General features: G+C 39.6%; 1 protein-coding gene across 5 annotated transcripts in view; it reads left to right on the top strand.

The window, feature by feature from the left end:
• The first annotated feature begins 17 nt into the window (after positions 1–17).
• drp2 (dystrophin related protein 2) overlaps positions 18–24,626 on the top strand; it is a 190,699-nt gene continuing 166,090 nt past the window's right edge. For 2 of the 5 annotated variants that reach the window (XM_084950497.1, XM_084950489.1), the window contains exon 1: positions 26–496. The gene's annotated coding sequence lies outside the window, so the exon portion shown is untranslated. Of the gene's footprint in view, positions 497–24,626 lie in introns of all 5 variants that reach the window. The other 3 variants (XM_084950517.1, XM_084950478.1, XM_084950508.1) reach the window with 3 other exon arrangements.

Genomic DNA, 24,626 nt, shown 5'->3' with positions numbered 1-24,626 from the left:
CTGAAGTTTTGGGTTTGCTGTAAAATGATGAAGAGTTGCGGAGCTGTGCGCGCTCTCTCTCAACCTTGAGCTAAATGACTTCCTGAGCTCTCTTTGGACGGCTCCCATTCAGCTCCCACCGATCCCCCACCCCAGCTCCAACAACGCAAGTTTTCTATTACAGTTTCATTTTATTCGCAGCTTATAATCTTTACTGCGATAGTTAAACCGGGCGCCTGGAAGCCTCCCTGTGTGTGCAGTGTCGCTGATGTGAACGAGCGGAGCCACCTTAAAGCAGCCCTCTGATGTCAGCGTCAGAGGCACAGACTCCGCCGCCGGTACAGCGCTGCGCTGCTCCGCCGTTTCAAATCTTCTGCGCTGCTGCTCTCCTCACTTTCTTCAGCTCATGTCGCGGCTGCATCCACCGGAGTAGCTCATTTATTTCAGCGTCTTCTTCGCCAGCAGCTGAGCCGTGTCAGTCCAAGCTGAGCCAAATCCTCGCTCCAGGGAGAGAAAGGTAAGATTGTTGTTCAAGGGTTCTTCTTCTTCTTCTTAAGTGATTACTGCAGGAAATGTGTTCAACCGGTTACCCTCACATTCAGAGCAAACAGAGGAACGCGGTGTTGACAGTAACTGGCTTCTTAAATTGCCTTTGGGTTACTCTTGTGCGTGTTGAGATGGAAACTGGCTGTGCTGCTGCAGTTGAGTACTGGCCATCGTCCTGGTCGCAGTCTGCCAGATTTATTTTTAAAACCAGACATCTCTGTGATGGATGAGGTTTGCCGGATGAGCTTCAGGGCTACAACCTGTGTATGCACAGTGTACGCGCTCTTCTGACCGGTGGAGCTGCCAGATCAAAAGGTGTCGGGCGTTTAGGCAACCTCTACTGTTCTTTTGACTTTTCTCGCCTCTTCTTCTTTTGAATGAATGAATGAATTAGGCTGTGCACAGACCACATTTTTTTTTATCAATTCATTAACTGCGAAGGAAAGGAAGTAATTTCAAAGACGGTGATTAAGTGTGCGCTCAGCGCTTGTTTTGTGGAGCTCACAGGAAAAGAGCCTGTCAGATCCCTCTCCTCTTCCCCTGCAAGTTGCCTCTCGAGTGTCGCTTTCTGCAGGGAAAAAGAAAGAAAGAAAAATTTATAGGGCTTTTCTGCCTCATCAGTTTGTATGGGTGGAGACTGACGTGTGATGGCAGGCTGAGGTGTTGAGCCGGATTTGAACTCTGGATGTCGCGAGTAATTATGGTTACAATTACACGGTGTGCGTCTTAAGCCCCGAGACTCCTTTCAGGGCCCCAGAATGCAACACAGTGTGGGATAATTTAGGGAATATATTTGGGGGAGAGGAAGGTAATCCTGTGCGCTTCCGTGGACGTGACAGCAGCAGCAGCCTATATTTAAACCCAAATGTCAACCAAATGAAATCCCCACTAACTAAATGACATCTGAACCCGCTCTTACTCCCGAGCTGACTGACAGGTGTCAACACAAACTACGCTAAAGTTTATTTTTTAGATTTTATGACACGTTTGGCATATTTTGGCCTCAATTTTAGTTTTCATTTATGGATATTCTGCATTATTACTGACTGGTTCTTTTAAGCATTGCCTCAAAAATCTGTCATATTATCACTGCTCCCGTGTCCACATTCTGGCTGTGATGGCTATTCTAAGAATCAGTTAAATAGAAAAAAAATAATCTTGGTTTTCAACATCAAAAGCCTTGCTCTCCCTCATTCTTACAAGGCCGGTGATATTTTCTTTTATTCTTTTCCTTTCATCTGTGATCATAAAGCCCGGTAACACTTATTCATGGCCCAGTCCAGGTTGAAACTGAATGTCTCTCTGACCTTTAAATGGTTTATTTTGCTGGTAAAGAAAAAGAGCTGCACAGTATTTCTCTCCCAAAAGGGCTTGGAGTGACATCCTATCTCAAAAAGGAATTTCATCTTAAAATGGCTTTAATGTTGTCATTCTGCAGGACCTTCCAGCTATATCAATCTGCATTCACTCGGAGCATTTTTATGGTCAGTAACCTTCCTGTACTTACACTGAAAGAGCATTTTCCTCCAAGCCCAAAGGCTATCAGAAGCCCATCAGATTTTTTTTTCTTTCTCGAAATCCAATTTGATTTGATGACAGGATTGCACAGCTTGTGATCTTGAGCACAGCTGCAAAACATCTGTAATATTAAAAAATAAATCCATGTAGCGGGTTTAATAATGGTAGCATATGCCCTAGCAGCTCACATATCGTGTGCTTCTCTTTTGTAGTCAGATTTGGCAGAACTCTTAAGGGTCTACGCAGTGATGAACTATAATTGTGAAAGACTCTAAAAGGACTATGAGCGTGTTCTATTTTCAGCGCCTTTCTTCTTCTACATGCCTGCTGGTCATGTTTCATGTTATGCATTTTCAACACTCTCCCTCAAGCTGTTTTCAGCGGAATATAGATGAAATCATTCAGCATCTTCCTGTTTTAATGTCATTTATTCATTCTGGAGAGGACGGTGCCACTGCCGCTCGTGTCAGATAATGTAAAGGTTGGGGTTCCCAACCTTTTATGTCTGCTACGCACTCGCAGCCCTGTCAGCTGAAGTACTTCTGAAGTACCTCTTCCCTGACACCAGCCATCATGTTGCATGCAAATATGTGGATTTGAATTCATGTCAAACAATTGGTTTGGCCACATTTACAACCGCTTGGCTGTACAGTCCCTTGGAAAGCTATCTTATTCAATCAGTGAATCACAACTGTTACAGTTGTTAATCCATTAGGGATGTTTTTAGTAGCATTTAGAACCATTTATGCATTCGTTTTTAGATATCAAACAGAAACAATTTTCATTACTTTTAGGGAATTTTTTTGAGACATTTGACTTTCTTCCTTTTTAGAAGTCTACATTAACAGGTTTGACACTCTCAACAGCATGTGATGGATAAATTGTAAAAGGTTGTAAATTCTTTTATTTCCATGCATCCATGCTCAGTAGCACTGGCTGGGAATTAGCATTTTTTTTCCTTCTGATTTGTACAACTTTTCAGTTTTGGGAGGGTGCAAGGTTAATCCAAAATCAAAGTGGAAAGCTGATGCCTTTCATGGTTTGTTTAAATCTCCTCTCATGAATCCTAAGAATGCATTTCGGGCTTGCATTATTTATAATGTTATGTAGCGAGCAAACTGTGTTAAAGATTGTCTCGGGCGTGTTTTTTTATTCTCTCTCCTTTTTTAATTCAGGAGAGTGATCTGAAAATGTCATCCTCTGTTAAAGTCTGCCCCGGGTCTCCAGTAACTCTAGCAGAGCGTTAAGAATTAGCAACCTACCAAGTGCTGTAGTGACATTGCATATTCTTATCCAGAAGATTTTTCTTTGTTTACAATGAACAAGTGACTGTAGGTCAGATTCAGATGCTGTAATCATGAATAATCAGTCTGGTCTCGTATTTTCTTTCTACAAAGAGGAACATTGAGATGAATTTACAGGTTGAGACCTCAATAGTACCTCGTGGAGTTGAATTGGACAGAGTGCTTTTGTGATATTTATTAGCACTGACCATATTTCTGACCTTATTGATATCACCTTGCTCTCCAGTGGGGAAGATGAGGACCTCAGTGATTTGTTTTCCATGCTGCCAGACTGAATATCTTTAGCAATGGCACTTTTGTGACTTAATTTTTCAGTATTTAAAGTGACATTAATGTGGGCTGCCTTTCATCTTTACATAAGTATAATTAGCAATAATGTACTGTAATCCCATTGGAATCTGCACACAGATACCATAGCTGCAGACACAAGGGCTCATTTTCCTCCAGTCAGATGAAACCATTTCATACTACTCCTTCTTGCACAGCTTGAAAAACAGCTTTGACTAAACAACAAAAATCCACTCAGTTTGTAGTTTGTAAATTCAATTTTGTGTCATCTTTTTTCAATTTAAGGTTTTCATTTGCATGCGGAGAACATGTGAGACTATCTGACTGGACGAGATGTCATCTGTGACAGTATAGAAGAAGAAGAAGGCGAATATACATCAGTAAGAAGTGGAACCTTGATCGCCACTTCTGTGTCTTCTTGTTTAGGGCAGCTTTGTTAGCTGACAGCACTGTTAAAATTAAGTGCAGTGAAATTGTAGTACATTCCTACAATGAAAATGCAAATCCAACACTGAACTGATCCTAACAACAATAACTGTCTGTGTAGCCGAGTCTTAGTCATAGACTTGCAATAGTTGCCAGGCTCTTGTCTATTGAGTGTTAAGTTAATTAATCATTGATCATTGTTTTTGACTGAATACTTTGAATGCCGTGCTAAACTTCCTTAGTGGTTGGAGACCACAGCATGACCAAAATTTCTGTGACCGTGGGCAATGAATTTGCAGCCTTGGTTTCTTTGAAAAGGGGAGACCAGATCTGCAACCGCTTGCAGTCAGTTGGAATCTTCAAAGTAACTTTGGTACGTCTAGGCGACGATGAAATGGTGATAAGTTTGATGTCATTTTGCAATTACATGACATCTTTTTGTACTAATGTAATAATTGGCAAAAACTGCAGATATGCAGTTACAATGACTACTTACATTCAGAGTCCAGCCAAAACCTTCCAGATTTAAAATAATAATTCATAAATCAGAGGTCGAGGTTGTCGCACAATCAATTTTTGGGTGACTGAGCCTTTGTCCTTTACTGTCAAAATGAAGGAGAAGTTGATTATTATGGTGAGCAACCATCCTTGTTGTGACAGAGGCAAAGTTACCCCCTAAATGTCAGGCACATCCACCATTTGTTTTAGCACAATATGCACATGTGAACGCTGCTTAAATGCACCCGACAGTGATTTCACAAAGTATTGAATCTCACTGCAACAAGGTAAGAAAAAAGGATTTTCAGCAGGTGTTAAGATCTCAAAGACAGCAGGATGCCAAAGACAGGGTGGAGAAGTCAGAAAGTATTAAGAGACAGACTGACATGTTTTTGCCTCTGATGTTTGTATGATATTTGTTGACAGTAAAGGAACTGAAAATAGTCTATTGGCACCACATCGCTTCTTTTTTTGTGACACTGTAAAGTAAAAACAAAGAAACAGGTGTAATTCTATTTTTCAGACATTTAATTAGGTAGAAAATTGCGAAATAACAGACAGATCCATCATCAGTCTTTAAAACCTTCAATAAACAGTTGAAAATGACATTTATTGGGCTCATATAACAATGCCAAGCATATTCAAATTGAGCAGTGTGTATACACAATTCTTGTCCAAGAAATAAAAGTGCCAGCAGTCACATTGAAACACCTCAGGCCCTGCTGGAATAAAAATATCTCAGCAGCCTGTCAAGTGGCTGTCCCTCCTGAGACCCAGATGGAATGATAGCTGTTGTACACCTAGGAGCATCATCATCCCGAGCAATGTGGCCGTAGGACAGGTGTGCTCAGTCAGGCAGGCTGCAGCAGTCCCGTCATCTCCCTGCACTGCTCCATCATCCCCGTCCTGCGCTGAGAGATGGCAAAACGGACAAATAGGGGAAGAATGGGGATAGAAAAGCAATTTGCTGACTCCATAAATTCCTGCGCCTGTGGTAACTATCCTTGGCCATGGTGACTGCGAGCTATTATTTAGAATCTGGTAACCGATGCTTTCCTATTAACATTAAATGGGTTGGTGTCTGCGGGGTGTCTCCCACGACACGTTTATGCTGGTTATTTACTGCCCGCCACTGCAGGCCTTGCTCTTGGAGCTGCTTTGAGGGCCAGCTCACAGCCAGGCCCTGTGTGGCAAGTCATCTGTAATATGGCACGATGGGTGAGGGAGGGAATGGCCGACCAGTTGCTTCATTTAATTTGCAGAGAATGTTGTGCCGGATTTTTCAATTTGCATAGGTGCAATATTGTGCGAGCTGATAAATTTCTCTCTGTGGTATTCTGGTTTATGCCCTCCTGGTGGCAAGGCTGCAGGGGCAGCAGTGTAACTCAGTCACTTTGTTATAGTCTGAAATATCTTGACACATTCTGGATGTATTGAATGAAATTTGGAATCGAGAATCTCTGACTTATTATCCAGTTACGCTGCAGGTTAAATTTGTCACACACCCTGTGAGATATCGTAAAATGTGCTTGATGGATTGGCACAAAATTGAATGCAGACATCTGTGGTTCTCAGATGATACATCTAGTTACTCTAACTCTAGTATATACAGTATGTGCTGTGTAGTGGTGTTTTTCCTTGAAACTTGATTGGCTTTTTTTTTTTTTTAAAGGAAATTATATCGAAAATAATTTTCAGTTATTTTACTTTACGACCAAATTACTGCAAACTAAACTAGAGCTTATGTTGCAGTTGCATTTTGATGTCAGCTGCAAACATGTTTTGTGCCTGCAGCTTGCATGGTTATAGCTCTACTGCACAGGAAATATCACAGGCAGATGGTACAAACCCCTGAAAACATACTCAGAACTACCCTTGTGGTAATTCCTTCTACAATAGGTGTCCACTGTTACCTGGTGAGGCTGCCTGTCTGCTATGCAGGCTTGTGCCAAAATTCCTTTGGGTACACACAACCCAAGTTGCTTCCAAGTTGCTCCCAGTGGCACTCTGCATGGCACAGCTGCCAGAACTGAGTGTATGACATGATATAAATGATGCAGTTCTCTCAGCTGTACAGCTAGTTTGCACACCCGAAGCCCCGAGTCGTCTCTTATGAGGAGCTCAATTATGTAGCGAGGAGTTTTTTTGCAGGAGTTTGTGAATAGGTGACTGCAAAACAAACTGTAAAGCGCCTTGTAGTACCTAGTTGAGGTTTAAAGACACTATACAAGCGCACGCAATTTAAGATTTAGGCTCCACACAGACAGACCGACTAGGAAATAAAGTATTAAAACCAGCAAAGCTTGCATAGTCAGAAAATGTTATGTGGGAATTAAACAAATAATAATACGTCATATTACAAAAACGATTCCGCCTGTGTGTCGTGTCGTGTGTCAGCATCATTATTGAGAGGATGCTGGGAATCTCTATTCAACGCACAGCTTTAGAGTCGCCTCGCTCACTAGCTTCAGACTTGCGTTTAATACATTTCATGGTAAATTTACAGTGAAAAATCCACATTGTTAAAAGATAATTAAACAGTTTTGGGAGAGTTCAAAATGCGAAGGTGACATCTTAATCTTTTCAGCCTTTCCACCTGAGATGCTGGCTTTGGTTATCTCGCTTTTTATATGCACTTGTCAGCGTGCAGGGCAGGAGTTTGTTGTTTGTTGCCCGGCGACAACTCCAATGATTTAATGATCTTTTCCTGCTAAAGTGTATCATTTAAATGCAAAGCTCCATCTAATCTTTTTCAAAAAGACTGAAATAACATCTCTTCAGGATGGATCTTCAGACTGTAGTAGACACTTTGGTCAATAACATAACTTCAGCAGTCTCCTCCAGCTGCTACCCTCTAATTGGAGTTAATGGCTCCTGCACTGAGTGCAACATACTTCTTGTGGCTGCTGCAGAGTGTGCTTCGCCACTTGCAGCTTCTTTTCCAAGCTGTGTTAAATAACTTATGTGCTTCCTTACAGTTTCCAGTAAATTTTTATTCTCAGGTGGAGTGATCACTCTTGTGTCAGCTCTGGTTAGGGTAACGTGGCGCCGCCACTCGTCTGGTCACACTTCATATTCTGCTTATGTGCTTTTAATTGGAGCCGACAAGTTCTGATGTTCTGATCGGTGCTTGGCAGTGTGACCCTCTTTTGGGCTTTATTCTCTCCTGCAACCCATGTTGGCTTCCCTCAGCTCACTCCAGAACATTCACGGAGGACATGAATGGGGATGACATTATGGGTGTGTGTTGGGTATTCTGGCACTGACGGCCACTACATCAAATTTGAAACACGCACACTGTGACTTGCAGAAATAGATCATCTTCTCCTGTGTTAATTTTGGCACTTTTCACTCATCAAAAGAAACATAATACTTGTGACTCATGCAACAGCACTGGAGGCAGATTTATCTGCAATTTGTCAGTGAAACTGGATGCCATTTATAATTTGCATGTGAGTAGTTTGTTTGTGAAACAGGCCCCTGGCCTACACCTCAATCAGGTCTGGTATTTTTTTTTTTTTTATCCCTTATTTTTAGATTCAGGAAATAGGATTGACTGAGCTGGGTGACAGTCATTTCATGTCATTTCGCAGACATAATGGCATATTTATGGCAATTTGAAAACCCTCTTTACCATACACAAGGTGGTGAACTCATTCGAAATGACTCATGATGTTCCCCTCCTTAGTCTAACCTTCAGGCTGTGAAAAGGAGGGAAAACGTAGTGCTAGAGATGATTCTTATTCAGTTCTTCCACTCTGTCTTTTCACTGCATGTTTTCTATGTATTGTTCTCAGGTAGATTATGTTCAATATACCGAACGAGATCACAGTCTGAAGAAATTAAACATTATGAGGCGTTTTTTTCCAAAGGTTTGACCTTTATTTTATTTTGTTTTAATCTGTGAATTTATATTTATCGGTAAAGTATTACAGGGAATATATTTCTTTATTTCTTTCAGTAAACCTCTGTTTAAATGTTTTTTTTTTTATCACTTTGTTGTGACAACATTTTTACTCTCCTCCATCACATAATTACTGTGCAAAAAGTCTTGAGTCGCCCTTCATTTCTTCTTATTTCGCAAGAAAATTGGAAATACCTGCAGCAATTTACTGTAACATATGCAAACATGCATGGAAATAAAGCAAAGAATGCAATTATTTTTTACAATTAACTTGAGCTTGAAATTGAATATTCGGTATGAACACCTTTATTCTTTAACACAGTCTGAACTGTCTTCGGCAAGCTTTACTGTAATTTCTTTAAGTAGTCTTTAAATAATAGTGCTCCAGGTTTCTTGAAGGACTTTCAAAGCTCTTCTTTGGATGTTGGCTGCTTTTTGTTCCATTCTCTGTAAAGATGATCCCACACTGCTTCAATAGTCTGGGCTCTGGCGAGGTCAGTCTATGACTGATAGTGTAGCAGGCATGCTTTTACTGCACTGGCTCTTCGATTGGGATCATCGTCATGCTGAAAAATTAAGCTGTTGGCAATAAGAACCTTTCCAGATGGTAGATCGACATCTGACAATACTTTTCTTTGTTCATAATTTCAACAATTTAGAAAAGATCCCCATCACCACTGGCTCTAACGAAGACTCAAATGACGACTGTTTCAATATACCTTTCATCTACGTAGATGCTTTTTCAGGCCTGACACTTTTTTCTCAGTATTTATTTTTAAGGAGACACTGCACACCATTCTGAAACATGGAAAGTTTTTGGCTAATAGCACTTTGGGAATCACCTTGTTGGTGCAACAATCCTATTTTATGCTATATTTATATGTTATCTTTGATATCTTTAATAGATTCAGATTTAAAAAATGGGAACAAATGATGTGTTTTTGCAGCAGGCTGCTAGTTACAAAGTGCCTGCAGATACAATTTAAAATTGTTTCTTTGCTAAGTTATGTATAGACGCAGCACTGGTTCAGCCCTGGAGTTCGGTGTCTTTTTTATGCTTGAATCATTTATAGATTAATGTTAAGTGGCTAAACAAAACGAAAAACACATTCCTCTGAAAATGGTCAGGTACAAAGACTGTAGCAAAATATTCATTTTGTCAAAGAAAAGCTTTGAAACCCTTCATAAAGTCTGTTGCTCAAGACCGTTTAAAAAAAAAAGCACCAGAAAGTCTGGCTCTTTAGAAACAAAATATAAAGAAATAAAAATGTGGCTGAAGACTTTTGTTAATCATGTGGGCCAAGCTGATAAAGAACCCCCCCCCCCCCTTAGAAGTGATGCTCTCTCCTTTTCAATCAGCTACAGGGTCTCCTCAAGTACACGCAGGAATCGCTCATTTGATTGTGTTGCATTGATGTTTAAATATCATTAAAATGAAATGTCTAAGGTTTCTTAGTTGTCTGCTCTGCGTCATGAGGAGCATTTAACGCAGAGGTGAGTCACACACAGTAAAGCAGTGCATTCTGCCGAATGTGATCACTAGTTCATTCTGACTGCTGAAATGGAAATTGAGCAGCAACGCATCTGAGAACTTTACCGTCATTTTCATTTGCTGGTGGAAACTCATCAGTGTAATGAGGCCGAAAGACAAACCGCATGGTGTAACTGGACAAACTGAGGGAATCATTTTTAGTATGTGCAAATTGTAATTATGCTAGTCGTAAAGGTTTTCAAAGAGTGAGGCCTGGTTGTAACGGAAAAAAAAGAGCCCAGAAATGTTCACGTGAAACTCGTGAGACTGATTTATTTATTTAAAATCAGTCATTAACAAAGAAAAAGAAGATCCAGGTGAGTTAAAGTGAAATAAAGGTGATCGTGATACCCCTTCCCTTCAGAATAAAATCAAAATAAATCCCAAAATGAAAAGTCAAAGCGGTTGATGTCATCGATAAAGCCTCGGTAGGCAATACAGTTTAAAATTACCAGTGTGGTACATGTACAAGTTGAGCCTATTTTCACATTACCTCGGCGCAGATTTCCCCTCAAAGAGGTAAACGATTGCATAACCCAAAAATCCATACTTTTCTCTTTTGTAGTCTTTTCACTTCCACCCCACCAGCAGACAGCCTTCTGTTTTTGTGCTGAGTTCCACCTGTTTGTTTATTATTGTATGTATGTATGTACAAGTTTTTATGTTTACTCTAACACTCCGCTGAGATAATTAATCATTTTTTCAAGACACCAAAGGCCGATGCAGACACGCTCAGCTGTATGGTGGCTCCTTCATCATGGATCAGTGTGTGCATTTGGAGGAAAAAAAACACATTGCGTGTACGTTCTGTTTGAATATAATGACAGTGCTATGAATCTGTGCAGAGCTGAGCTTTGATGGAGCGACACGGCTGCTCAGATTTTATACAATACAGATTCATATTGTACAGAAGGTAATAGATAATAGAGCAAAAACTACTTTGTGAACATGATGAAATCCCCCAGAAATCACCCTTGACTCTTTAAACTCGTGTTTCACCTTGAAAATAATTACTCTTCTCTAAAACTGTGCTTACCTGATTAGTTAAAAGTGTTGTCTTGGCTCTGACTCGTCTCCCATTTTTGAAATTTTTATTTAAAAGCTACAGATTAAAAAAAAAAAAAAAAGTCGGAAGAGTTCGGGAAGTTCAAAAGCCTCTGTGTCTCGAAAAGCCAATGAAATGTGGTTTCCTCTTAAAATGGATCAGAAAATAACCTAATGACTGTCTACATTATGCACAGTCCAGAGACTAGTGTGGCTCCTGCTGTTGAAGTTTAATTGAGCGCCTTGGGAATGCTTCCCTTTACTAAATGATGAAACAGGAATTTGACTTCTTCTCAGACAATAAAGCACCAGTGTCTCTATTCCATTTCAAGTGAGTAGGATAGGGTACTACAAATTTTGCATGCAAGCGTGGGTGTGTTCTGTACGTGTGCTTCAAGCACAGAGTGGCCGGTCGATACCGCTTTGGATCCTGAGAATTTGAGATCATTTCTCAAACCTGCGTATTTTCCCTCTATAAGACTAATGGCAGTCTCTTAGGCTTTATGATTTATCAAACAGAAAAGGTCACTACAGCGAGCTGCAATTAATTCTGTCTGCTTTTATTTGGTGTTGCTCAGGAGTGCTCGCTCCTGTAGTGACAGATATCATTACATGGGCTGTCTTCAGGGTGAGGCTTCAGGAAGGGATGGCAGGTATATAAAGACAGCGCAGTTCTATATTGGGCCTAAGCGACTGCATATGTTCAGTTCTATGTTCAACTGAAATTACATTTTTCAACACACATAAAGCAAAAAAGAAGAAAGTAAAGAAACTGCTTTGAAGAAAAGTTATAGTGTTCGTGTTTACCATTAGAATCTGGTGTACTAATATAAGTAGGCTACAGCTGTGGTGAGCTGGGATTTTATTAGTTTTACTGGAGGTTGTTCAAATATTAGACCTGATGGTGGAACTAAAGAACAAGTTGTTCTAAGAATTCATCATGAGGACATAAATATGCATGCAGAACTGGACAAAAATAACATTATATACCACTTTTACATTAATACAGTTCTTCCTCTGTGGCTTTTTGATAACCAGCCCACATTTCAGGTAATAATGAAAGTTGCACAATGATGCTAGCAGTTGGCATAATTTCCGTAGGAAGTACTGCATGCATCTGCACAGTGTTGGGGAGTAACGGAATACATGTACCGCCGTTACGTATTTAAAATACAAAATATGAGTAACTGTATTCCGTTACAGGTACCGTTTAAAAAGGTGGTATTTAGAATACAGTTACTTTGTTGAAATAAATGGATTACACGGCGGCACTTTCCTGTTTCATATTGTCGCGGGTCAGGACTGTTTGGGTTTTGTTTGACAGCTATGTTCTGTTGTTCCAGGCGGCAGCGTTACGGTTGCCATGGTTACAGGGTGACGCTCTCTCTCTGCGTGTTTCCTCGGTGAGAGAGCGCCTTTTTGTTGTTGTTGTTGTGCTAAGCTAATAGGCAGAATGCAGAATGTAGCTTCATGGGCAGTGTAGTCCGTGCTGCAGGGAGAATGGACTGCCATACACGTTATGTGTCTGTGAGCGCGAGGAGGGAGAAAAAGGAGAGTCGAAAAGTACCAGTTGTCATCGAGCAAAAACGGGAGCTGGAAGCATGTAAATATAATAATAACCACTGCAGCCAAGAAGAGTGCCCGAAGAGCCCAGCTGTAAGTAAGCTATTAAAACTCGACTGTACCCTGTGTTGGTGTTTTCCTCCGAAACAATAAGTTCCGTTGGAGCAGCCTTTCAACGCCTCTCTCTGTCTCTCGCAAGCAAAGTTGACCCACACAACAAAGTAAAGCTAGTTTTCGGCCCCACACGGAACCGTATTAGTCAGAGGTCCTTTACTACGGTTCGGAGCCGCGGACCTTCAGTAATAGTAATAAATCACACAGCAATAGTACATTCACGTAGTTGTAAAATGCATGATAATATGTTAAGTAATCCAAAGTATTCAGAATACGTTACTCTCATTGAGTAACGTAACGGAATACGTTACAGAATACATTTTAGGGCATGTATTCTGTATTCTGTAATGGAATACATTTTAAAAGTAACCTTCCCAACACTGCATCTGCACATCTTTTGTGTTTTTCTTGCAGTACCCTCTCTCTCATCAGTGGCTTTAACTTTGGCTCCAACAAGTTGTGCCATGTCATCACTGTGGGAAATTTCCTTTTTTTGATAGAAGAGCATTGAACTGGTTCTACTGTCAGTGTTGGGGAGTAACGGAATACATGTACCGCCGTTACGTATTTAAAATACAAAATATGAGTAACTGTATTCCGTTACAGTTACCGTTTAAAAAGGTGGTATTCAGAATACAGTTACTTTGTTGAAATAAATGGATTACACTGCGGTACTTTCCTGTTTCATTTTGTCGCGGGTCAGGACTGTTTGGGTTTTGTTTGACAGCTACGTTCTGTTGTTCCAGGCGGCAGCGTTACGGTTGCCATGGTTACAGGGCGACGCTCTCGCTCTCTCTGCGACTGTGTGTTTCCTGGGTGAGAGAGCGCCTTTTCGTTGTTGTTGTTGTTGTGCTAAGCTAACAGGCAGAATGCTACAAGCATAGCTCTAAAGAATGTAGCATCATGGGCAGTGTAGTCCGTGTTGCAGGGAGAATGGACTGCCATACACGTTATGGGTCTGTGAGCGCGAGGAGGGAGAAAAAGGGGAGTGGAAAGGTACGAGTTGTCATCGAGCAAAAACGGGAGCTGGAAGCATGTAAATATAATAATAACCACTGTAGCCAAGAAGAGAGCCTGACGAGCCCAGTTGTAAGTAAGCTATTAAGACTCGACTGTACACTGTGTTCGTGTTTTCCTCCGAAAACAATAAGTTCCGTTGGAGCAGTCTTTCAACGCCTCTCTCTGTCTCTCGCAAGAAAAGTTGACCCACACAACAAAGTAAAGCTATTTTTCGGCTACGAGCCGACAGGGACCCCGCCGTATTAGTCAGAGGTCCCTTTACTACAGTTCGGAGTCGCGGACCTTCAGTAATAGTAATAAATCACACAGCAATAGTACATTCACGTTGTTGTAAAAAGCATGATAATATATTAAGTATTCCAAAGTATTCAGAATACGTTACTGTCATTGAGTAACGTAACGGAATACGTTACAGAATACATTTTGGGGCATGTATTCTGTATTCTGTAATGGAATACATTTTAAAAGTAACCTTCCCAACACTGTCTACTGTAGATTGGATACATCATTGGAAAAAGGATATCCTTTCGTGCCTGGCACCATACCATTATATGGCATAGCCTTTGGGAACCATAAAGGACTGCAATATTGATCTCTGTAAGACTTGTTGAGATATGTTGGTTAAGACTACAATGGTGGGCTGTTCCTAAAGTTATGTCACCAGCATGGATGAACATTGAATTTTACATATGACAAATGGTAAAATAGATATATATTTGTGCATGCAAAATAACAAAAACAAAACAAACAAACAAAAAAACACGGAAGAGTTGAGCTTATCTAAAACACAGAATATGTCTTGAGTGCGAATGTTCATAATTAAAAGTTAAGTCAATTAAACGCCTGTTGTGGATTTTCTCCCCTCGCCAAATCCAGCAGCTTCTTTTGCTTTTGCAGTTCTGTTTTCGGAAAAGGTTTTCCATCTCAGATTAGGCACCTTGCCTTAGGCAGTGTTTATTTTTGTGATATTTATACTGCATTATGGCAAAATTTCAAGATTTTTCAACATGTTTCATAAAATGGTTTATAATCCTTCTTAATCAGTTCCCAAATCATTTTGTTTGCCTTTTTTGGTTCTGTTTTGAACATCAGTACTCTTTCTCATGCACTTAAAAATGTCTCACCAATCTGTCTTATGTGCTGATAGCTGTATCACATAGTTCCTATGGAAACTGCAGTGTTAAGAGTTCACTCTCATTTGTATGCAAAACAATCCAATAGGCAGAGAAATCTTGCAAAGCTGCAGAACTCTTTGCCCGGGCAGAAAATTCTTCTTCATGACAAACCCTGCTTTTTTGGCACAAGGCAGCAGGGCATTGAACTGAAGGTAGCTAGTCTTTTAAAGCTTTTTTCCCCTTTTGTGCTTTTTTCTTCAAGATCCAGGAGCTGTGGAACAAACTTTGACTAAACTACAGTAATTTGGATATCTGATCATTTTACTGGCTTGACCTTTCAAATTTCCTCCAATCATGTTGACCTTTCCATGTGCCAGCACAAGCCTCTCGTCTTATCATATTAAATGCTGACATATACTCCAGACATCCTTGTTCACGTCACCAAATTTGCACCAAAATTATTTCGTGACTATGTCTCTGAAATTAGCATGCACTCCTACTACCTTATTTTTATTTTAACCCCAGATTGACTGGTTCAGTACCAGGGCAAGATGTATAGAATGAGAGGAAATGCTGATAGTGCCTCTTTATTTTTAGATTCAGTCTCCCGTTGATGCTCACTGTTAGCAAGGAAGCAGTGAGTCATGCTAAAACCAATGGACGTGAACTGCCAAGCCACAGGGGCTTGGCAGTATATATTGTTTGGTAGCATTAAAACCGCTCTTTACCCCACCAGATACAATATGTCGTTCTGATCAGTAAACATCCAGCTGGCGGATCCTTTGCCGGTGTTTTGCCGTGGTGTGACTCTGGTTGGCTTCGTTTGGCTTTCTGCATCACAGATTAGTTGGAGCAGGATGTTCGCTAAACACTTCATACACCCACTCAGTCATCAAAGCAGTACATTCTTATTTCTCACGGTGAAGCATATTTTCTGCTTACCAACCAGGAGTCTGGAGACATGCATGTATTGCTGATGCATTTGAACACCCAAAATGCAAATTTTAGTGAACCTATGTTTTGAGCTTTTACTGTCCTCTGATTTTATTGGGTCATTCTTTGGCTTTTTTTCTTTACCAGTGCTGGGCGGGTCCATGTGCCTGCTCAGGGCTGCTGGAGTCATGAAGAACAACGATGTGCTATATACCGAAAGTGCTGATTGGTCAATACCATGCGCAGTTTGTTGTATATTTTCTTTGACTTATGAGTTGCGTAGTTGCTTAGTCTTGTGTTGAGTATTGTTAATTTGAAGTAACTATTTAACAGTTTTTTTTCTTTTTTCAACCTGGTCTGATCAACCAGTATTTAAAGTCACCTTTGTTTCTTGTGTGTTAGATCAGTTTTATGTTGTTCAGCAGTTAGCTTGGAGTTCTGTTAAGTTGCTATTTGGCTTCTGATCAAAGTCGTGTATTGTTCTTTTTTTTTTTTTGTATATTTTTGCATCTTTGGGTAAATAAAACCCACTTTTCTCAAAATCCCCACCGTGTCCTCATATCTTACCAGTCCCTCACATATCTCTTAGTTTTAATTATTGTAACTCAAGCTAATTTTGTAGCTTCTTTGTGGGCCAAACTTGCACAAACTTGTGTTTCCAGGTAAAAAAGGTGCACATGTGCACCATTTTCAGAGTTTTCAGTGAATAGTTCTGTTGTCTCACAGCAGGAAGGTTCTGGTTTTGAACCTGTCTTTGTTCTTCCATTGCCTGGTGGACATACAGTAGGTGCAGATGTAGCTGGAGAGTAAGGTGGGAAAAGCATATCGTAGCCCATTTCCAAGTCTATGATTTTTTTTTTTTAATATATAAATAATCAGCACTCAATGATTAATGTAGATAATTGTTGTCACAGGTTCAGGACCACTTACCGTTGGGTAAACCATAAGGGTAGAAGTAAGGCTCATCTGTCAAGTAGGATCTCCAAGGAACAAGTGTACCTCTAAGGGTACGATAGGGTACTTTATTTTAAAACTATGGCTAAAATATGAAAAAATATACTTATTCCAACTGTGTAAGTAAAGTTTCTCCATAGATATGTTATATGACTCTCAGTTAAACCTGAAAGTCACTTGGGTAATCATCAGTGCAAAAGATATTTAGCACTGCGTTATCTGCTTCTTTGAAGCTACTAAGTATGCCTCCCAATGCTCCAGTCACCAAGCTTTATATTCTGTGTAATGCAGTTACAAGTGTGTAGGAGCTGAAGATGGTGGTGAACACAGTGTGCAGCATAAATCAATAGAAAGATTAAATTCTGGTGTGATTGTTTGTGAATTCACAAGTATCATGTATTTTGTTGTCAGCAACAGTCGAATTTACGTCCCTGCCCGACCTCTTCTCATGTTCACAATGGCCAAAGCTTATGGTTAGCAGTCTGAGCTTTAAGCTCTACTAAAATGACAAAACAGGATTTCTTAGAAATTGCCCCACGTGTCAGTAAAGGAGAATAGAGAACTTAACTGCACTTGTGGAGAAAAATGAAGTAGGTGGACTTTTTTTGTTTAATGACAGTTCAAATAGACAAGTGAGAAACCAGCTCAAAGGAGCAAAAAAGGAACTTTGTGTGGTGAGGGAGACAGCTAGGTCATAACACAGGAAGGACGACAGCAAAAAGGTGGGAACAGGAACTGGTTACAGGCAGGAAGGCTAGAGCGTTATGACAAGCTGGCGTCACTGACAGTGTGGCGATGTGGCAGGGAGCAGGTGGAAATGGGTGGTATAAATACTGAAGGGGTGATTGGGGAATGAGGAACAGATGAGCAGGTGGGTGGAAATCAGGTGAGTGAGACTGGCCAGGGAGAGCCAGAGACAGCCATGCACCAGAAACAAAAGCTGAAATAATTAAATGTGCAACAGAGTAAGAATAACTCTTTTGAGCTTGAGCTTCGCTGTTCATACCTGCAGTGGCCAAAACATAGAAAAAAACGTGCATACGCTGGTGGATTCAGATGTAAATAACATTACAGAAGAAGAATGAGGAGGTAAGGGTCGTGGTTTACAGTTGCTGTCCAGGAATGGTTGCCAGACTTCATTGCCTTCAGATTGTCATCTTCTTCTGTGTGAATTAGTTATGTTAGATTGCCACTTATTTAAAATGTGGAATCTCTGTAAAGATCCAACACATCACTGCCAAAATATTCTGGGCTTTAGGGAGATTCTGATTACTTTGTAGTCTTTCAAGTCTGAAAGTTGAACAAAATTTTCATCCCAGAACTAATTCCAACATGAAGAGGCAGAATGAACAAAGAACGTTTGCTGGACAACTTAAATTAAACTCTAGATAAACTTACAGAAGATTACTCCTCCAGAGATGTAGTCTGCAGAATCTATTATTAAATATTCAAAATATATTCACTATCTTTAAGTTCGAGACCGCTGACATTGGAAGAAATATCTGCAAGCTAATTTCCAATTTTCAAATATTTGTCTGCGGTCTAAACAAACTCCCCACAGACTGCTTTTTACTTGCTGGAGTGATTAACGTATTAATCTGCAACAATTTGTCATCACTGATTGAAATTACATGGAGCGATCGAAAAACACTCCACAGTCTCTGGTAATTATGTAGCCACCTCAGCGAGAAAGATGTGTGTGTGTGTGTGTGTGTTTTCTTTTAAGCCTTGGCTTATCATAGAAAATGCCTTGGTTACACTTCTGGATGAAATTGGATTTGAAGAATGCACGCTATGAAAGAAGTTTCGAAGTTTTGGACTAGAGAATAATTTCCAAAAGAAAAAACTACTCCAGTGTTATGAGTCACATACAAGAATAATGAAAAAAAAAAAGACAAGGTATTTAAAGGCATTTTCTGTAGGGTATTGAATAATGAGAGCATGCTTATTTTTCAGTTGGAGGAGAATAGCAGCATGCTGTGTCCTATGTAAAGCCTATTTATAATTAGATAATGTAGCTATTTGTTAGTGCTAAGTTGTTTTAAAAGCATTCCTAGAGCTGCTCAGTTTACACAACACTGTTCAAATATCTTGAGCCAAATCTAATGTCTTTATATTTTGCTTCCAAGGAGACAGACTTTTATTGTAATTTTTTAAAATATAAAGAAAGCAGTAGCAGTAGGTCACTAAAAAGGCATCTAACTCCAGGGATGAACCAGTGTTGAGGCTACACATAACAGAAAACTTAGCAAAGACACACCTTTAACTCATATATTTGGGCATTGTGTCAAAAACATAACATTTTTTCCTATTTCTTTGCTGTTTATCCTGAGGAAAAAACAGCATTTTTGCACCAACAAGGTAAGTCCCAAAGAGCTGTTAGCTGAAAATTTGTCGAGAGATCTTAATGAGTGATGATTCCAAATTTTGAATCTTTTCTTCGAATCGTCATTAATATTTACAGAAGAGGTCAGGAGAGAGGGTCAACTGTGAGTGCCTACAGCAATCTGTAAAACACACTGGAGGCTCTGCTGTGGTTTGGGGCTGTTGGAGATGTTGTCAGAATTGACTGAATTATGAATGCACAGAAGTATCTTCAGCTCTTTATATACAATTTTTAGCATGACAAACATCCCAAACACAATGCCAATGCAATAAAAGCACACCACTATCACAAACACTATCAATCATCAGCTGGCCTCTGAAAATCCAGACTGTCAACATTTTTAAGCGTTGCGGAATAATCATCTTGGAAGAGAATGAAAGAAAAGGAGGCCAACATCCAAATAAGAGTTGTGAATGTCCTTCAAGAAGCCCGACAAACAGTTTTTGAAGACTAAAAGAAATGACAGGAAAGCTTGTCTAAGAGAGTTCAGGTTGTGCTGAAGAATAAAGGGGGTCATACCAAATATCGACTGTCAAATTTCAACAGAAACTAATATACTGTTTCCCCAAGCATGTTTGTGCATGTCAGCACTTTGCCTATTTCCCATTTTCCTTTTAAAATATACAGAAATGACTGTTGCAGAGTACCAAACATTCTTGTGTGAAAGACAGTCGATTGTCCTTAAAATACCTGTCTACTTCTTATAAATGCTCAGTAGAGGCACTAAAGGTGTTGTTTTTTTTTTTTTAGCTTAATCGCTAACACCTCTTGGCGGTACCTTGGCACTTGACAGACAGATATGTGGTATTGATCCTCTCACCTAACCCTCTACAAGAACACAAATGGCTGCATTTGAAAACTGTCACACTGTGTAACCACAAAGTCAACCTAGTTCATCACCTGAAAAGAAATGAACCAGCAAAGAGTGGCAGAGAAGAACCGAGGACAAAAAGGCATCCTTGGATTTGTCTTTAAGTTAATGTGGTGTCACAAGCTTTGCTCCAGTTTTTTAAAGTTTTTTAAAATTCTAACGCAACTCATCAAAAAAAAAAAAAAAGCAAACGTTTTATTTATGAGACTAATTTCTGAACACCTTGTAGTCCAAGTCTTTCAGAAGATTTAATTCGAAACACTGTTTTCATTAGTAAACTGATACAAAAATCCATCTCTTACCTTCCACTGCAGCATCAGCCCACAGAGGTTGACTACCATAAGTCTAAATACCATCCTTCCAATCAAATACAGACACAAGATAGTGGCTTTTAGCTACAATGCTGCACAGATCCAGAATAAATGTTCAGAAAATGTCACACAGGACTGACCTATTAATCTTTTTAACTTTTAATTAAAAAGCAACATTTAAACATTCCCATCAGTCTTCTTTCTGTTGTTTGACTTTTACCTGTCATTTAATTAAATTCATACCCGTAACTTTCTAGTTGCCAAGTCTTATGCAAATAAATGTGGTGCATATGTGCCTCATCTTGCCTTGTATGAGGAACTTGAGTACCCCTGCAAACTATGAGATTTGTGCACAGTTAGACCTGGCCCAGGAGCTTCTTCTTGTTAGACAGTAGTGTTATTTCAGCCCAGTTACTAAGTTAAGGTTAAGATAAAGTATTCAAAGTTTCAACTCGCTGTCTAATAGATTGGCGGAACTAAGCGAGTGCTTCAAAGAGTCATTTGTTCTTAGAGCTCAGTCTATATGCAAATGAGCCTGAAGAATAAAAGACACGAACTTTAGATTGCTGCAAAGATCAATCAGCAGTGTTTAATCAGCTGAGTAGTGCAGGGCTGCAGATAGATGGATAGATGACAGACTGAAGCAGGTGCTGAGCTAGAAGGACACTGACCTCCATTGGAACTGACTGTTTATCTAAGGCTGTCTTGACTGCTATTATTCTGAATGCCAGACTTGTGTTTGCTGTGTACTCCAGAGCCTGATTTCGTCTTCCATAGATACAGCCTTAACATCAAAACTTATCTCTGGAATTCAGACTGACAGTCCTTATCCCTGTACTCTTTCATGCCGTTATTCAAAACACAAGAGATTTGGTGAGGCTTGTTTCATTCTAGCTCTTTAATATGATTCTGAGAGGAAATTCAAAGAATCAGGCTAGTGTCTTTTTTTCATCATTTTGAGTAAGGGTTAGTTTTTCATCTGTAGAGAGGGAACAAAAAGAAAAGGATACAAAGAAAAGACAGAGGGACAACCCTGGAATTATGCTTCTTGGGAGATGAGACGTGTTTAGTTCTGCCTGTGGGACTGTGTGTGCTACATCTCGTTAGTCTAAAATGCAGCTAGGAGTTTGCAAATGTTGTCATGGGAAAACTCAAGTGCATCGTGGGAAGCCTTAGGCGGTCCAGGTGAAAGATAAAGTGCAAAATAAGGACACCCAGGAGGTGAAATTAAAAGGAATTCCACATTGACCGTGTTAGTTATTATTATTACATTCAGCATACACATTTATAAACTTTTAATTACATTTGGATTAGTTCTACACTTCAGAGAACAGCTGAAAAACACAATGCCACTTTTCATTATTATGGAAATTGTTATTTGGATATTTGGATCCATATCTCACAGTCTGGTGGAGGGAGGATTTTGTGGAAATGAATGCAGCAAATGAAGAACAATGCTGTAGCTGGTATTCAGTTTTTAAAGTTTTCATGGTCTCATACACCTACTGGAAATAATGCCTCAGTATTAACACAAAGAGCATAAGTAGTAATATATATATATATTATATATGGTATATATTTTTGTTTATCACTCACACTGAATTTTCTGCTGGTCAGAGTAAAAAAAAGAAGGAAAAAAAAAACCTTTGACCTTTTGTGACTCTACCAGATGCTCAAACAACCCGAGAAAAGAACAGGTCATGAAGGGTGGCAGTTATGCGCACTTGTGGAAGGAAATTATGCATCCCTCCAGGAACAGTAGCATTTTACTGGAATCACCCTGTAAAAATCTCTTTTGAAAACCTGATGCCAGAGGGCTGATAACTGATGGGCTCCAGCCAGTTTTCCAATTCAGATTCAGATGGAAAAATGCTAATTTCATTATTTCATGTAGTACACTTGAGCAGACCTTTCCTCTTGCTCTCAGGTTGTCATGGAAAATTCTTAATCTGGTTCATCTAATTTATCTTTTTTTTGGAGTTCATGCAGCTTTTCCCAACAAGCTCAAGAGTAAATGACATGTTTGCCTTTCGTCTCCAGACTGAATCTCTCCTGTTTGCTGATAACACTGTTTTTAAAGCTTTTTATTAGTAGAAGCTCTGATTAGGATGATCTGCAGTGTGACACTATGACGTCATAAACACTTCAGTAGAGGTTGAAGGTGAGAAGTTAATAGGGTTTACAAAATGAGAAGAGATGATTGAATCTTTGGACTGCTGGGGGAGGGGCAGCGTACAACCTGAATAGAAAGACAGCAATCATTCATGCTCACATACAGGTCATTTAAAACCATCAATAAACCAAGCATGCATGTCTTTGGTATGGTAACAGCTTTATTGCTTAAATTTCTCGAGATGCATTAAAAATAAATTAAAAAAACAAAAACAAAAAAACGGGCACTAGCTAGTCTATGGCTCACAAAAGAAACCAGGAGGACGCAGTTATGATGGAGAACACAACCAAGAACACGAGCAAACTGAGGGGTTAAATACTCAAGAGGAAATGAGGCCAGAATGGAGACACCTGGGGAGAAACACAGTGAACTGAACCCAACTAGTGAGGCAAGGGAAGCAAAACTGAACATAATGCACATGAGATAAGAGACTATCAAAATAGAACAGGAAGCATAAACACTAGAAGACTAGAAGACTAAACAATGTAAACTAGAAGGCAATCATAATAACTCAGAACTGGATAGATAAACAGGAAAAAAAAAACTTGGAACCACGACGGACGTATTACAAAGAACATTTCATTCTAAACTTATGTAATAATCTGAGTAACATATAACTTTTTAACGTATGCACAAAAGGCATTGTAGGAGCCTAGATGCAGTTTGTGGCGTTTATATGATTCAAACTATAAAGTTATGGCTCACTTGCTTAGTGTTGTATTATATTGGAAGTAATACTTACAGATTGACATATTACGAATAATGGAATAAGTTTGATTTCTTGTGCTTAAAATGTATACTTTTATTTTGATAGTCTGGCAGAGCCAGGAAGTTAGGCGAGAGGAAGGTGGAGCCACACGGATTTTTGACCTCTCAATCTCAATGCGTCTGTTTTGAACTGAACTGAAGTTTTTATCACTCTGGCTTCAGTTACTGTGTACCTGTTTGGACATTCGTAAGTAAATATTTAAAAACTGTACCGAGGACTCTTGTCGATTTTTGGAAAAAAGGAAAAGAGCGACTAAGTGGAGGGTCGAGCTAAGGCTTCATTCACTGGAAAGCTATAGGCATTATGACCTTACCTTATTTAAAGTCTATATTGCATTATCTACAGCTGTGACGTTAACCTTTTAGTTGCCCTTTATTACTGTTCCAAAGTGAACAGCAGCATCAAAATGGATTAATTGAAAATCTAAATTTTAAATTTGATCTTGTAAACAGGTGTTCTTCAACCACATTGAAGAGGAAAACCCTTATCTCTAATCTCCTAAAAAGTATGTTTCCAGTTAACTAAAATGTTGTTACATTTCTCTCAAAAATATTACCTTACGTTTAGCCATTATTTAGACCAACATGAGACGCACGTGCTATCCTTAGGAAATTGCACATAAGACTACCATAAACAAGTGTAGGGTTCTACTCCGATTTGGGAATATGTCTATTAGAGCTTTTGTCTTTTATCGCGTCGCATGTGATTTTCGACCTCTGAACACCTTTGTTGCACCGACATTTGTGTGGCTCCATCCACACGTCTGTCTGACAGCCTCAAATGGAGAGAGCAGTGTTATTATTATCACAGAGTCCTGTAAAATTTAAAGGCCGTCCCCTGCACTGCAGTTGCAAATTAAATTTCATTTAGTGGTTTCTGGTATATCGCTTTCATATCCCATTCCCTTTGTGTTTACCTCTTTATCACACAAAGAAGGACTAAACATAGAGAAGTGTTTTTTTATAATCCTGTAATCTCCAAAGCAGATATGTCAAGAAATGACAAAACAGGCAGAATCAGAGGTTTTTATTTATTTTATTTTATTTTTTGTACAAAGCAAAGGGATGCACCACACATCTTTTCAACTCGGTGTAGAGGAGGTGGAGCACCGTTGAGAGTGAACTGCTTGACCCAACAGGCAATTCTTGGGTGGTGAATGAAATGAAAACTGTCAGAGAAAAAGGTGTTATTTGTATTCCCAGTGAATACAATAGCAGAATGAGCTCTTGCCTGCAGTATTTGAGATTTTAACCCACAAGTCAAAAATGCACACACATCTCAATTTTGAGCTGCTGGCTGTTATTTCTTCTTCTTCTTTTTTCTCTCTTTTACTTCAGTTCTGGTTCAGAATGAAACAGGCACAACTCTTTTGTTCGGTT

The sequence above is a fragment of the Perissodus microlepis genome, chromosome 2 (assembly GCF_051167445.1).
Source record: "Perissodus microlepis isolate ML-2025 ecotype Zambia chromosome 2, ASM5116744v1, whole genome shotgun sequence".
In the NCBI taxonomy this organism is placed as follows: Eukaryota; Metazoa; Chordata; class Actinopteri; order Cichliformes; family Cichlidae; genus Perissodus; species Perissodus microlepis.
Note: the sequence above shows the minus strand (reverse complement) of the source record. Positions and strands in the feature narration are given on the sequence as shown.